This window comes from Scyliorhinus torazame, chromosome 5, assembly GCF_047496885.1.
Source record: "Scyliorhinus torazame isolate Kashiwa2021f chromosome 5, sScyTor2.1, whole genome shotgun sequence".
Lineage (NCBI taxonomy): Eukaryota > Metazoa > Chordata > Chondrichthyes > Carcharhiniformes > Scyliorhinidae > Scyliorhinus > Scyliorhinus torazame.
The window spans coordinates 245,478,137-245,493,257 of NC_092711.1; the positions used below are offsets into that span (position 1 = coordinate 245,478,137).

The window sequence follows — 15,121 nt, forward strand, 5'->3', positions numbered from 1 at the left end:
AACAGGTTGACGACAATTGAATAATTCCTTGCAGGTCACGCCTTGGACAATTTTTTCTAGCAGAGTTTGCACCTCCAGCAAGCAAGCTTTCGGACTCTTCTGCAAATGAGAAACAAAAAGCTAGAAAGCATGTTTATAAATCATCATAGAATTTACAGTGCCGAAGGAGGCCATTCGGCCCGTCGAGTCTGCACCGGCTTTTGGAAAGAGCACCCTACCCAAGGTCCACACCTCCATCCTATCCCCATAACACAGTAACCCCACCCAACACTAAGGGCAATTTTGGACACTAAGGGCAATTTAGCATGGCCAATCCACCTAACCCGCACATCTTTGGATTGTAGGAGGAAACCGGAGCACCCGGAGGAAACCCACGCGCACACGGGGAGGATGTGCAGACTCCGCACAGACAGTGACCCAAGCCGGACTCGAACCTGGGACCCTGGAGCTGTGAAGCAATTGTGCTATCCACAAGGCTACCGTGCTGCCCTAAAATTAATTCCCAATTTTTTTCTGGTAAGGTACAAACTCTCCCCATCGGGGAATTGAACCCCGGTCTCCCGCGTGACAGGCGGGGATACTAACCACTATACTAACGAGGAACTTTTTTGATGATTTCTTTTAATACCGGTTCACGGGTATGTCAATCAAATCAGAAGAAAGACTGAAATGCTTGATTTGCCTACAAGTGCTGCCAGTGAAAGCATTAAAAAGCCAGATAAGCTTGAGCACCATCTAGAGACCATTCCAAGAAATGTGAGGGGTCACAAGTCCCTTCAATCTTCTCTCTCTCTCCCTGCAGTTGTGTGCCGCCTTCTCCTGTGTGCGTGGGGGTGGGGGGAGACACTTCTCCTTCATCATGTCCTGCAGGGTCTTGAGCTCCGCAACTGTAAACCAGTGAGCAGCTCTTCGGATTGCCATCTTGTTGGCTCGAATGAGTATGTGCGGGGAGCGGAGTGCTTAAATGTGGCTGCAGCAGGGCTAACCACTGCGCCACAATGCCGCCCCGCGGTTGAGTAGCTCTGATGGTTGAGTAACTCTGAAGTGCCCGAACCGCAATGTTTATAAACATTAACCACTTCAATCAGAGTGCTTTTCAATCACCTCCCTTCACGCTTGAGTGATTTTGAAGTGATCAGCTGGAAATTGACAGCATTTTGCACTGAGTGCTGAATTTGGGTGCATTTGAGTGCTGTAGTGAGAGTTTGGTGACTGAGGGAGTTAGGTGAGGAGGGAGTAAGGTGCTCCTTTCATTTCATTTCCTACATTTCCTCAAAGAGCGTGAAGGGAGCCGGGAGTTTACAGAGAGTGCAGCTGACTGGGAGCAGAGTCGGAGCTGAGTTCCAGTTGGTCCACAGGGCAGCTATATTCTGTAAGGTAAGAGGGAATGGAGGCTAGGGCAGTTGCATGCCCCTCCTGTAGGATGTGGGAGGTGAGGGATACCACCGGTGTCCCCGCTGACTATACCTGCGGGAAGTGCACCCAACTCCAGCTCCTCAAAGACCGTGTTAGGGAACTGGAGCTGGAGTTGGATGAACTTCAGATCATCCGGGAGGCAGAGGAGGTAATAGACAAGAGTTACAGGGAAGTAACCATACCCAAGATACAGGACAAGAGTAGCTGGGTTACAGTCAGGGGAAAGAAAACGAACGGGCAGACAGTGCAGGGGTCCCTCGTGGTCGTTCCCCTTCAAAACAAGTATACCGTTTTGGATGCTGTTGGGGGGGAGACCTAACGGGGGAAGGCCCTAGCGGCCAGGTCTCTCGCACTAAGTCTGGCTCTGGGGCTCAGAAGGGAAGGGGGAGAATAGAAAAGCAATAGTGATAGGAGACGCAATGGTTAGGGGAATAGATAGGAGATTCTGTGGTCACGAGCGAGACTCCCGGAAGGGGCTGTTTAGCACAGGAGGGGCTGTTTAGCACAGGGCTAAATCGCTGGCTTTGAAAGCAGGCCAGCAGCACGGTTCGATTCCCGTAACAGCCTCCCCGAACAGGCGCCGGAATGTGGTGACTAGGGGCTTTTCACAGTAACTTCATTTGAAGCCTACTTGTGACAATAAGCGATTTTCATTTCATTTCATTCATGTTGCCGCCCGGGTGCCAGGGTCAGGGATGTCTCGGATCGTGTCTTCAGGATCCTTAAGGTTGAGGGTGAGCAGCCAGAAATTGTGGTGCACATTGGTACCAATGACGTAGGTAGGAATAGGGGTGTGGATGTAATAAACGAGTTTAGGGAGTTAGGCTGGAAGTTAAAAGCCAGGACAGACAGAGTTGTCATCTCTGGTTTGTTGCCGGGGCCACGTGATAGCGATGCTAGGAATATGGAGAGAATGCAGTTGAACACGTGGCTGCAGGAATGGTGTAGGAGGGAGGGATTCAGGTATTTGGATAATTGGAGCGCATTCTGGGGAATGTGGGACCTGTACAAGCAGGACGGGTTGCATCCGAACCAGAGGGGCATCAATATCCTGGAAGGGAGGTTTTCTAGTACTCTTCGGGAGGGTTTAAACTAATTTGGCAGGGGAATGGGAACCGGATTTGTAGTCCAGCAACTAAGGTATCCGATGTTCAGGATGTCAAAGCGTGTAGTGAGGCAGTGGGGAAGGTAACACTGACAAAGGAGAGTACTTGCAGGCACGGAGATGGGTTAAAGTGTGTATACTTCAACGCAAGATGCATCAGGAATAAGGTGGGTGAACTTAAGGCATGGATCGGTACTTGGGACTACGATGTGGTGGCCATCACGGAAACTTGGATAGAAGTGGGGCAGAAATGGTTGTTGGAGGTTCCTGGTTATAGATGTTTCAATAAGATTAGGGAGGGTGGTAAAAGAGGTGGGGAGGTTGCATTGTTAATTAGAGATAATATAACAGCTGCAAAAAGGCAGTTCGAGGAGGATCTGCCTACTGAGGTAGTATGGGTTGAAGTCAGAAATAGGAAAGGAGCATTCACCTTGTTGGGAGTTTTCTATAGGCCCCCCAATAGCAGCAGAGATGTGGAGGAACAGATTGGGAAACAGATTTTGGAAAGGTGCAGAAGTCACAGGGTAGTAGTCATGGGTGGCTTCCAACTTCCCAAATATTGAGTGGAAACTCTTTAGATCAAATAGTTTGGATGGGGTGGAGTTTGTGCAGTGTGTCCCGGAAGCTTTTCTAACACAGTATATAGATTGTCCGACCAGAGGGGAGGCCATATTGGATTTGGTACTTCATAGAATTTACAGTGCAGAAGGAGGCCATTCGGCCCATCGAGTCTGCACCGGCTCTTGGAAAGAGCACCCTACCCAAGGTCAACACCGCCATCCTATCCCCATAACACAGTAACCCTACCCAACACTAAGGGCAATTTTGGACACTAAGGGCAATTTATCATGGCCAATCCACCTAACCTGCACATCTTTGGACTGTGGGAGGAAACCGGAGCACCCGGAGGAAACCCACGCACACACGGGGAGGATGTGCAGACTCCGCACAGACAGTGACCCAAGCTGGAATCGAACCTGGGACCCTGGAGCTGTGAAGCAATTGTGCTATCCACAAGGCTACCGTGCTGCCCCAATGAACCAGGGCAAGTGATAGATTTGTTAGTGGGGGAGCATTTTGGAGATAGTGACCACAATTCTGAGACTTTCACTTTAGTAATGGAGAGGGATAGGTTCGTGCAACAGGGCAAGTTTTACAATTGGGGAAAGGGTAAATACGATGCTGTCAGACAAGAACTGAAGTGCATAAGTTGGGAACATAGGCTGTCAGGGAAGGACACAATTGAAATGTGGAACTTGTTCAAGGAACGGATATTATGTATCCTTGATATGTATGTCCCTGTCAGGCAGGGAAGAGATGGTCGAGTGAGGGAACTATGGTTGACAAGAGAGGTTGAATGTCTTGTTAAGAGGAAGAAGAATACTTATGTAAGGCTGAGGAAACAAGGTTCAGAGAGGGCGCTGGAGGGACACAAGATAGCCAGGAGGGAACTGAAGAAAGGGATTAGGAGAGCTAATAGAGGGCATGAAAAATCTTTGGCGGGTAGGATCAAGGAAAACCCCAAGGCCTTTTACACATACGTGAGAAATATGAGAATGACTAGAGCGAGGGTAGGTCCGATCAAGGACAGTAGCGAGAGATTGTGTATTGAGTCTGAAGAGATAGGAGAGGTCTTGAACGAGTACTTTTCTTCAGTATTTACGAATGAGAGGGGCCATATTGTTGGAGAGAACAGTGTGAAACAGACGAAAGCTCAAGGAGATACTTGTTAGGAAGGAAGATGTGTTGGGCATTTTGAAAAACTTGAGGATAGACAAGTCCCCCGGGCCTGACGGGATATATCCAAGGATTCTATGGGAAGCAAGAGATTAAATTGCAGAGCCGTTGGCAATGATATTTTCGTCCTCACTGTCAACAAGAGTGGTACCAGGGGATTGGAAAGTGGCGAATGTCGTGCCCCTGTTCAAAAAAGGGAATAGGGATAACCCTGGGAATTACAGGCCAGTTAGTCTTAATTCGGTGGCAGGCAAAGTAATGGAAAGGGTACTGAGGGATAGGATTTCTGAGCATCTGGAAAGACACTGCTTGATTAGGGATAGTCAGCACGGATTTGTGAGGGGTAGGTCTTGCCTCACAAGTCTTATTGAATTCTTTGAGGAGGGGACCAAGCACGTGGATGAAGGTAAAGCAGTGGATGTAGTGTACATGGATTTTAGTAACAGTTGCTAAGGTTCCCCATGGTAAGCTTATGCAGAAAGTAAGGAGGCAATGGATAGTGGGAAATTTGGCCAGTTGGATAAAGAACTGGCTAACCGATAGAAGTCAGAGAGTGGTGGTAGATGGAAAATATTCAGCCTGGAGCGGCATACCGCAGTGATCAGTTCTGGGTCCTCTGCTGTTTGTGATTTTCATTAATGACTTGGATGAGGGAGTTGAAGGGTGGGTCAGTAAATTTGCAGATGATATGAAGATTCGTGGAGTTGTCTATAGTGAGGAGGGCTGTTGTCGGCTGCAAAGAGACATAGATAGGATGCAGAGCTGGGCTGAGAAGTGGCAGATGGAATTTAACCCTGAAAAGTGAGAGGTTGACCATTTTGGAAGGACAAATATGAATGCGGAATACAGGGTTAACGGTAGGGTTCTTGGCAATGTGGAGGAGCAGAGAGATCTTGGGGTCTATGTTCATAGATCTTTGAAAGTTGCCACTCGAGTGGATAGAGCTGTGAAGAAGGCCTATGGTGTGCTAGCGTTCATTAGCAGAGGGATTGAATTTAAGAGCCGTGAGGTGATGATGCAGCTGTACAAAACCTTGATAAGGCCACATTTGGAGTACTGTGTGCAGTTCTGGTCACCTCATTTTAGGAAGGATGTGGAAGCTTTGGAAAAGCTGCAAAGGAGATTTACCAGGATGTTGCCTGGAATGGAGAGTAGGTCTTACGAGGAAAGGTTGAGGATGCTAGGCCTTTTCTCATTAGAACGGAGAAGGATGAGGGGCAACTTGATAGAGGTTTATAAGATGATCAGGGGAATAGATAGAGTAGACAGTCAGAGACTTTTCCCCCGGGTGGAACAAACCATTACAAAGGGACATAAATTTAAGGTGAATGGCGGATGATATAGGGGGGATGTCAGAGGTAGGTTCTTTACCCATAGAGTAGTGGGGTCATGGAATGCACTGCCTGTGGAAGTAGTTGAGTCGGAAACTTTAGGGACCTTCAAGCAGCTATTGGATAGGTACATGGATTACGATAGAATGATGGGGTGTAGATTAATTTGTTCTTAATCTAGGACAAAAGTTCGGCACAACATCATGGGCTGAAGGGCCTGTTCTGTGCTGTATTTTTCCACGTTCTATGTTTATTTAACCGGGGAATCCCTCGCAATGCATACATTTGCATGACTAATCCTCTCACCGCCGAGGACCCGGGTTCGATGCCAGCCCCGGGTCACTGGCCGTGTGGAGTTTGCACATTTTCCCCGTGTCTGCGTGGGTTTCACCACCATAACCCAAAAAGATGTGCAGGGTAGGTGGATTGGCCAAGCTAAATTGCCCCTGAATTGGAAAAAAATTGGTTCCCCTAAATTTAGATTTAAAGAAAATTTGCATGACTGAGGATTGGGAATCGCTTTCTGATCTGCGCTCACAGTGGGAGCGCAAATCAGGTGCAATTCAGCTCCGGTGGGAGAATGTAGTCTCCCAAATAGATATTTTCGCCCAGTATGTCATTCATGTGACACCGACTATCTCAGTTGCCTGATCATAGGCTGTTTTTCCCTTTGAGGGAGAGAGCTGACTGGTGGTGATTTAACCTGAGGTGAAGGGCGAGGCTGAGAAGGCAGGCCTTCATGAATACCCTCAGCCAGTACAGGAATTGAAGCTGCGCTGTTAGCCTCGCTCTGCATCACTAACCAGCTGTTCAGCCAACTGAGCTAAACCGGCCCCCACTCACTAGCACTGGTAGCACTGACTACCACTGCCAGTGCCTCCCATGCAGGATTTGTCACCTTGGTTGCAGGTCTTCACCCTGAGCGTGGGACCAATACGTTATGGCGGGCCTCCATTGCATCCAGCGGGCACTCGAGCGAGGCGGTGGTAGAGTTGGGTGCTGAATGTTTCCTGGGTTTGGCAGCCATGACTTCCCAGCGGACTCTGAAGTGTGTCAGCTGGGTACATGGTGTCCAGATCCTTGAAGCGCTGAAGTGATGGCGGGCAGCCGAATCGCAGGCAGCTCCCCACGATACAGCATGGAACTTGTACTTGCAAATTATTTTCACTAAGTGCCGCACTGTATGGTGGAAAAAGCCGCAATGCTATTGGTGGACTAAACGTTGCTTTCCCTCCCGAAATCAGACTTTGCTGATTTCTGAGACGATTCCGCTGACCATGTCTGAGATATTAAAAGTCTGGGAAGTATAAACATATGCATTAGGAGCAGCAGTAGGCCACTCGGCCCCTCAAACCTGCTCCTCTAGTCAATAAAATTATGGCTTATCTGCTTGTAATTTTAAACCCACATTTTGCCTACCAATAACCTTTCATCCCTGTAGTGATCTTTACATGGGTATGTACAGAAGGGGCTGATGGGTAATGTAAAGACCACTAGGGGGCAGCACTGGCGTGTATAAAAGGGGGAAGCAAGCAGCCCACTGACTTCTTTGGCTGATTAGACTGTGAGGAGAACAGAGGCAGAGATTTAGCCCAGGGCTGCTAGTGTGGTCAGGCCTAGTTGTAGAGCATAGAAAAGTTGTAACCTTTCTACTAGTACAGTTCTTAAAATAAGAGCTCACGCAGTTATTTAAGTTGTGTTGCTCAATAAACCTTCTGTAAAACTTCTGGACGACTTCGAGCCTTCTTCCAAAGCCTCTACTGTAACTGAGTTGAGTAGCACAGATTATCTGCCTTACAGGTAACAAAACAATCCCCTTGTTAATCAAGAATCCATCGAGCTCTGCCTTAAAAATATTCAAAGATTATGCTCCCACTGCCTTTTGAGGAAGAGAGTTCCAGACACACACAACCAACCCTCATCTCTGCCTTAACGAGCGACCCTGTATTTTCACATAGTCCTGCTCAGTGCTAGGTGTTATTGTAAGATGCTTCCTCATTTTCCACACAGAAAGAATTGCCTTCCATTTGACATCTTCTTCCTGATAGTGGCCTCTGCTTAGGTTTGGAAAGTGATCGTATCTCGCTAGGTTAGGATGGAGGAATGTTTTGGTTGGGTTCGGATGTTTGGAGTGGCTTCTACATAAATTAGGTGAGCAAAGTCGGCTTGGATTAAGCATGTTAGTTCTGTGTGTGGGCATCAAAATGCCAAGCCGAGTTGTGCAACTTCTTTACACAGATTGTTCTCCTGATAAATTATACTTAACGTGCCAGGCAGATGAGCCACTCCTAAAACACTGTCAACTGGAACCTCAGTCAGTCAGCAGCAGAAAGACACTTAATGTAGCGCACAAAGACTCCGAGAGACGAATAGAGTGAAGTCGATGAGGCTTTATTAAGCGTGACTGTTCCCCCGCAGTTCAGTAGTAGACTGCCTGCGGGGGAGGACTCCTGGTACTTATACTCCGCCTTCAGGGCGGAGCTAGAGGTCAATGTCCAACCAGGACCCGGGATCTGTCAGCCAATGACATCACGGCTTCACAGTCCCACATGACCCCTAATGCATACTACCACATTCACCCCTTGTTAAAAATGAACCCGGCGGGGTGATGCTTCGCATGGTGGTAAGGGTTTACAAGGCTGGTCCTGGGAGGAAAACTTTCGCATGTTATTACAGTATGTACAAGGTTTTTTTTTTTTCGAACTATTTACAGTAATCGTCAGGAGAAAAAAGACAAAATGTTCTCGTTAAAAGTCCACATATTGTAGTGTTAGATTGACGCCACGAGTCGGTCGGGCGGTCTGGTCGTCCGTGTCGATCGCCTCGGCCCCGGTGGTGGTGCTTGTTCCGGTGTTGTCGTCTCCGGGAGCCTTACGGTTTCAGCTTGGGCTTCACCCCTGGTCGGGCCTGGGAGGAGGACCGATCCTCCTGGGAAGGGGGCTGTCGCGGGGTGCGGCGGTGGCAGGAAGGGGGGGGTTGGGTGATTGGTGTCGGGGGGGTGTGTGTGTTGCCGGCAGGCGCCAGATCTCGCAGGGAGACCGTGTCCTGTCGGCCGTCGGGGTACTCCACGTAAGCGTACTGCGGGTTCGCGTGAAGGAGGTGAACCCTTTCGACCAACGGGTCCGACTTGTGCGCCCGCACATGTTTTCGGAGCAAGATGGGTCCTGGGGCCGCCAGCCAGGTCGGCAGCGACGTTCCAGAGGAGGACTTCCTGGGGAAGACAAGGAGGCGCTCATGAGGCGTTTGATTAGTGCTAGTACACAGTAGTGACCGGATGGAGTGGAGGGCGTCCGGGAGGACCTCCTGCCACCGTGAAACTGGGAGGTCCCTGGACCGTAGGGCCAGTAGGACGGTCTTCCAGACCGTGCCGTTCTCCCTCTCTACTTGCCCGTTCCCCCGGGGGTTGTAGCTGGTCGTCCTGCCCGAGGCTATACCGTTGCTGAGCAGGAACTGGCGCAGCTCGTCACTCATGAAGGAGGACCCCCTGTCGCTGTGGACGTATGCGGGGCAACCGAACAGTGTGAATATGGTGTTCAGGGCTTTAATGACTGTGGCCGCGGTCATGTCAGAGCAGGGGATGGCGAATGGGAAGCGGGAGTACTCGTCCACCACAGTAAGGAAGTATATGTTGCGGTCGGTGGAGGGGAGGGGTCCTTTGAAATCCAGACTAAGGCGTTCAAAGGGGCGGGAAGCCTTAATCAGGTGCGCACCATCCGGCCTGAAAAAATGCGGTTTGCACTCTGCGCAGATGTGGCAGTTCCTTGTGACTGTACGGACCTCCTCTAAAGAGTATGTGAGGTTGCGGGACTTAATAAAGTGGTAGAACCGAGTGACCCCCGGGTGGCAGAGGTCCTCGTGGAGGGTTTGGAGGCGGTTAATTTGTGCGTTGGCACATGTGCCGCGGGATAGGGCATCGGACGGCTCGTTCAGCTTTCCGGGACGATACAAGATCTCGTAGTTGAAGGTGGAGAGCTCGATCCTCCACCTTAAGATCTTGTCGTTTTTGATTTTGCCCCGCTGTGCATTATCGAACATGAAGGCTACCGACCGTTGGTCCGTGAGGAGAGTGAATCTCCTGCTGGCCAGGTAATGCCTCCAATGTCGCACAGCTTCCACTATGGCTTGGGCTTCCTTTTCCACTGAGGAGTGGCAGATTTCTGAAGCGTGGAGGGTTCGGGAGAAAAAGGCCACGGATCTGCCCGCTTGGTTAAGGGTGGCCGCTAGAGCTACGTCGGAGGCGTCGCTCTCGACCTGGAAGGGGAGGGACTCGTCGTTGGCGTGCATCGTGGCCTTTGCGATATCCGCTTTGATGCGGCTGAAGGCCTGGCAAGCCTCTGTCGACAGAGGGAAGGTCGTGGTCTGTATTAGGGGGCGGGCTTTGTCTGCGTACTGGGGGACCCACTGGGCGTAGTATGAAAAGAACCCCAGGCAGCGTTTTAGGGCTTTTGAGCAGTGCGGGAGGGGAAATTCCATGAGGGCGCGCATACGTTCGGGGTCGGGGCCTATTATCCCATTGCGCACTACGTAGCCCAGGATGGCTAGCCGGTTTGTGCTAAAGACGCACTTGTCCTCGTTGTACGTGAGGTTCAAGGCTTTAGCGGTCTGGAGGAATTTTTGGAGGTTGGCGTCGTGGTCCTGCTGATCGTGGCCGCAGATGGTTACATTGTCGAGATACGGGAACGTGGCCCGTAACCCGTGTTGATCAACCATTCGGTCCATCTCTCGTTGGAAGACCGAGACCCCGTTTGTGACGCCAAATGGGACCCTTAGGAAATGGTATAATCGCCCGTCTGCCTCGAAGGCTGTGTACTTGCGGTCACTTGGGCGGATGGGGAGCTGATGGTAGGCGGACTTGAGGTCCACGGTGGAGAAGACCTTATATTGGGCAATCCGATTGACCATGTCGGATATGCGGGGGAGAGGGTACGCGTCTAGTTGTGTGTACCTGTTGATGGTCTGGCTATAGTCTATGACCATCCTTTGCTTCTCCCCTGTCTTTACTACTACCACCTGTGCTCTCCAGGGACTATTGCTGGCCTGGATTATGCCTTCCTTTAGTAGCCGCTGGACTTCGGACCGAATGAAGGTCCGGTCCTGGGCGCTGTACCGTCTGCTCCTAGTGGCGACGGGTTTGCAATCCGGGGTGAGGTTTGCAAACAAGGATGGGGGTTGCACCTTGAGGGTTGCGAGGCCGCAGATAGTGAGTGGGGGTATTGGGCCGCCGAATTTGAAGGTTAGGCTCTGTAGATTGCACTGGAAGTCTAATCTCAGTAATGTGGGGGCGCAGAGTTGGGGAAGGACGTAGAGCCTGTAGTTTTTGAACTCCCTCCCTTGCACCGTTAGGGTAACTATGCAGAAGCCTTTGATCTGTACGGAGTGGGATCCTGCAGCTAGGGAAATCTTTTGTGCGCTGGGACGGATGGTCAAAGAACAGCGTCTTACCGTGTCGGGGTGGATAAAGCTCTCCGTGCTCCCGGAGTCGACTAGGCATGGTGTCGCGTGCCCGTTTATCAGCACCGTTGTCATCGTCGTCTGGAGCGTCCGGGGCCGAGCTTGGTCCAGCGTCATTGAAGCCAGACGTGGTTGTAATGGTTGAGCGTCTTCTTTGAACCCCGTGGAGCCGTCGACACTGGGGTCCGTTGTTGCCGTCCAAGATGGCGTCGGGGGTGAACAAGATGGCTGCCCCCATGCATCGCACATGGCTGGGGGGTCACAAGATGGCGGCAGGGGTGGACAAAATGGCCGCCCCCATGCGTCGCACAGGTCTGGGGTGGTCCAAGATGGTGGCGCCCTTCCTCCCCTCGTGGTGGCTGGGACCCAAAATGGCGGCGCCTGCGGGTCGCACATGGGGCGCTGGGGGGGTTGGGGAGCGTTGGGAACACGCAGGACTCCCTCTTCTCTGGGGACAGCGGTGGCCGGGACCCAAAGTGGTAGCGCCGGCGGGTCATACATGGGGCGTGGGGGGGGGTGGTTGGGGAGCGTAAATGGCGTGCAGGGCTCCCTGTTCTCCAGGGAGAGCGGTGGTCGGGACTCAGAGTGGTTGCGTCTGCGGGTCGTACATGGGGTGCTGGGGGGGGTTGGGGAGCGTAAACGTCGTGCAGGGCTCCCTGTTCTCCCGGGACAGCGGCGACCTCGCGGGACCGGCACACAGCCACGAAATGGCCCTTTTTCCCGCAGCTCTTACAGATCACTGCGCGGGCCGGGCAGCGCTGCCGGGGGTGTTTCGCCTGGCCGCAGAAATAGCAGCGGGCTCCCCCGGTGCGACTTGGCGTTAGAACCGCGCAAGCCTGTGGGGTGTCCGGGGGGGGGGGGGGGGTGGGTTTGTCGCGACGGGTGCGTACGGAGCCCAATGGGCTGCCGCGCGGTCGGGGCCGTAGGCGCGGATATTTCGCGCGGCCACGTCTAGGGAGGCTGCTAGGGCCCGTGCCTCTGAGAGTCCTAGCGATTCTTTTTCTAGAAGTCTTTGGCGGATTTGGGAGGAGTTCATACCTGCCACAAAAGCATCGCGCATTAACATGTCCGTGTGTTCATTTGCGTTCACCGGCGGGCAGCTGCAGGCTCGTCCCAAAATTAGTAGCGCGGCGTAGAATTCATCTATCGATTCTCCGGGACTTTGCCGTCTCGTTGCGAGTTGATAGCGAGCGTAGATCTGGTTTACTGGGCGAACATAGAGACTTTTTAGTGCTGCGAACGCCGTCTGGAAATCCTCTGCGTCTTCGATGAGAGAGAAAATCTCCGTGCTTAACCTCGAGAGCAGGACCTGTAGTTTTTGGTCTTCTGTGACCCGGCCGGTGGCCGTTCTGAGGTAGGCCTCGAAACAAGTCTGCCAGTGCTTGAAAGCTGCTGTTGCGTTCACTGCGTGGGGGCTGATCCTCAGGCATTCCGGGATGATCCTGAGCTCCATAGTCCTTTAGGCACGCTTAATAAATTGTAGCGCTCAAAGACTCCGAGAGACGAATAGAGTGAAGTCGATGAGGCTTTATCAAGCGTGACTGTTCCCCCGCAGTTCAGTAGTAGACTGCCTGCGGGGGAGGACTCCTGGTACTTATACTCCGCCTTCAGGGCGGAGCTAGAGGTCAACGTCCAACCAGGACCCGGGATCTGTCAGCCAATGACATCACGGCTTCACAGTCCCACATGATCCCTAATGCATACACTTAATACTCCCACTTCCATTGCAAGGGCATCTCTTCGCTCCGTGGCTCTGATTGTTTGTGCTCTAATCCAAAACATCATTACACTGTCCACCCAAAAAATGCATTTTACACTTTACAAGGCTTCAGCTACTTCCGATAAATCAAAAGGCCCTGAACAAGAACAGACCTGGTGTCGCAGACATCTGAGTGAGCTGTGCATAGCGCCTCACCACAGCTGTGACGGTGGTCGTCTCTGCAGGCGAAAATACCCAAAATGAAAATGAAGACTCCACAAATTAGCAGCTAAAAAATGTTTAAAAATGTGTTATCAATTTTATATTTTTGTAAAAAGTAGAAATGCAAAACTAAGAACTTACTTTTATTCTTAAAATTATTTTTCAGAAAATTATGTATTTCATTTCTTATGGAAGAAAGAACATTTTCAGCTGGGACAAAAGAAAGTAGAAAGAAATAAGGATGTAATCAACAAGCACAGGGGCAAATAGTTAAACAGATTACAATGACTTTTGACTATAGAATGATCTGTGGAGTACAATTAATAGCAATGGGAAACAAATTCCGACCATTTGATTTTGAATTTGGTACTCAGACAATACATATTTTTTATTAAAACAGTAAAAAATATATACAAGGCTAAGCTGTACAAACACTAATTTTGTGTTGGAGAAACAGGGTACCCTCCCCTCAGTAGGGGAGGGGTGTAGTGTAGTCTCATTATTAAAACAGTTCACAACACATTTGTACTAAAGAACAAACGGTACGCGCACTAAACTTTGCGCTGGAGAGACCAAATACCCTCGCCTCTGTACCAACAGAGGGGAAAGGAAGGGGTGGTGGTGGGGAGAGAGGGGAAAGGAGGGCACTGCCTGAACTATCTTTGGAGGCAAAATAACAAAAGAACGTCCAATTATGATGTGCCAGATTCCGGGAGTCCCCCAGAGGGGGTGAGGGGTGACACAGTGTCAGGCACGAGTGAGCCCTGCACCCCACTGCAGAGAGCTTCATGAGCACCCTCTGCTCCTGACACTGGGCGGCTGACAGCCTTCAAACAGTCGCCCTCCGGGCCCAAATCCTCCACCATACTGAGTGAGGCGGGCGACACGGGCCCACCAACCAACCCAGGGCCTGTCTTGATCCGGCCACTGGGACCATCGGCAGGCGGGATCTCCTCAGGCTCCTCCCGGGGTCCCGGGCCAGCGTGAGGCGGTGGTGCCGCCGCCTGGTCACCGGAACGCCCCGAAGATAACTCCGGAAACATGTCCGGGATGGTGGCTGAGGTGCCCGAAGACAGCGGTTGGGACAAAGGGTCTTCCAACTAAAATGGTTAAAGGCTTGATCAATTGGCTGTGGCTGTGTTAGCACAAATTAGCCAGGGTGATTTTATGAATACTACAGCTGACCTCAGCAGTACTGGCCTGTCCAGTGAAGCTGTCTAAAGATACAACATAGATACAGGGGAGGAGTGGATCAGAATTAACCCTGATGGACCCACAATGGAGTTTGCTGACGCTCTGTTTGAGCTATTTCGGTGAAGTATATATTGCAGGGCTGCTGGTGCTGTGTAAAATTTATTATCCAGGCAAGCTTGATGCTATCATGGCAGGCTCAAAATGGAACTGTCCTTTCCCACAAGATCCTATAGAATCCCAACAGTGCAGAGAGAGGCCATTTGGCCCGTTGAGTCTGCACCGACACTCTGAAAAACCCAGGCCCACTCCCATGTCCTATCCCTGTAACCCCACCTAATGTGGACATCTTTGGACACTGAGGAGCAATTTGGCATGGCCAATCCACCTAACCTGCGCATCTTTGGACTGTGAGAGCACCCGGAGGAAACCCACGCAGACACGGGGAGAATGTGCAAACTCCACAGTCACCCAAGGCCGCAACTGAACCCGGGTCACTGACGAAGTGAGGCAGTGTCAACCACTGTGCCACCGTGCCGCCTCTTTGTCAAAATTAAAATCCCTTATCTCCTGTGGTGGCTCAAAACAAACACTGGAGGCTTCCAGCAGTTAACAAGGGGTTTACTGACGAATGGGAAAGGCAGGTAAATTACAGGCACCAAACTCAAAATAACAGGTCTGGTCACTTCGGCTCCGGGGTCCATACTGCTGGGATCCTGCTCCCAGGGCTCGGTGCAAACTCCCTATTGGCGGGGGTTCGCGCACTTCTGCAAGCCTGTCATGTGGCCTGTTGAGCAACCACATCATTCCCCCTTAAGTCGCTTATAACATACTCCACAAAAAAACTATGTGCTGCATTTTAAAGGTAGGGTAAAGTCGTCATAGATGACCATAGGCTGCTTTCCCCTTTCAGGGAGAGAGCTGACTGGTGGTGATTTAACTTGAGGATCACCACACCTCAGGCGAGGG

The 15,121-nt window shown here is 51.2% G+C and overlaps 1 non-coding gene across 1 annotated transcript; it reads right to left on the minus strand.

Annotated features, from left to right (window-relative positions):
* Positions 1 to 530: 530 nt before the first annotated feature.
* trnad-guc (transfer RNA aspartic acid (anticodon GUC)) lies at positions 531 to 602 on the minus strand. Its single transcript has one exon. It is a non-coding gene; the product is annotated as a tRNA-Asp (tRNA).
* Positions 603 to 15,121: the final 14,519 nt, after the last annotated feature.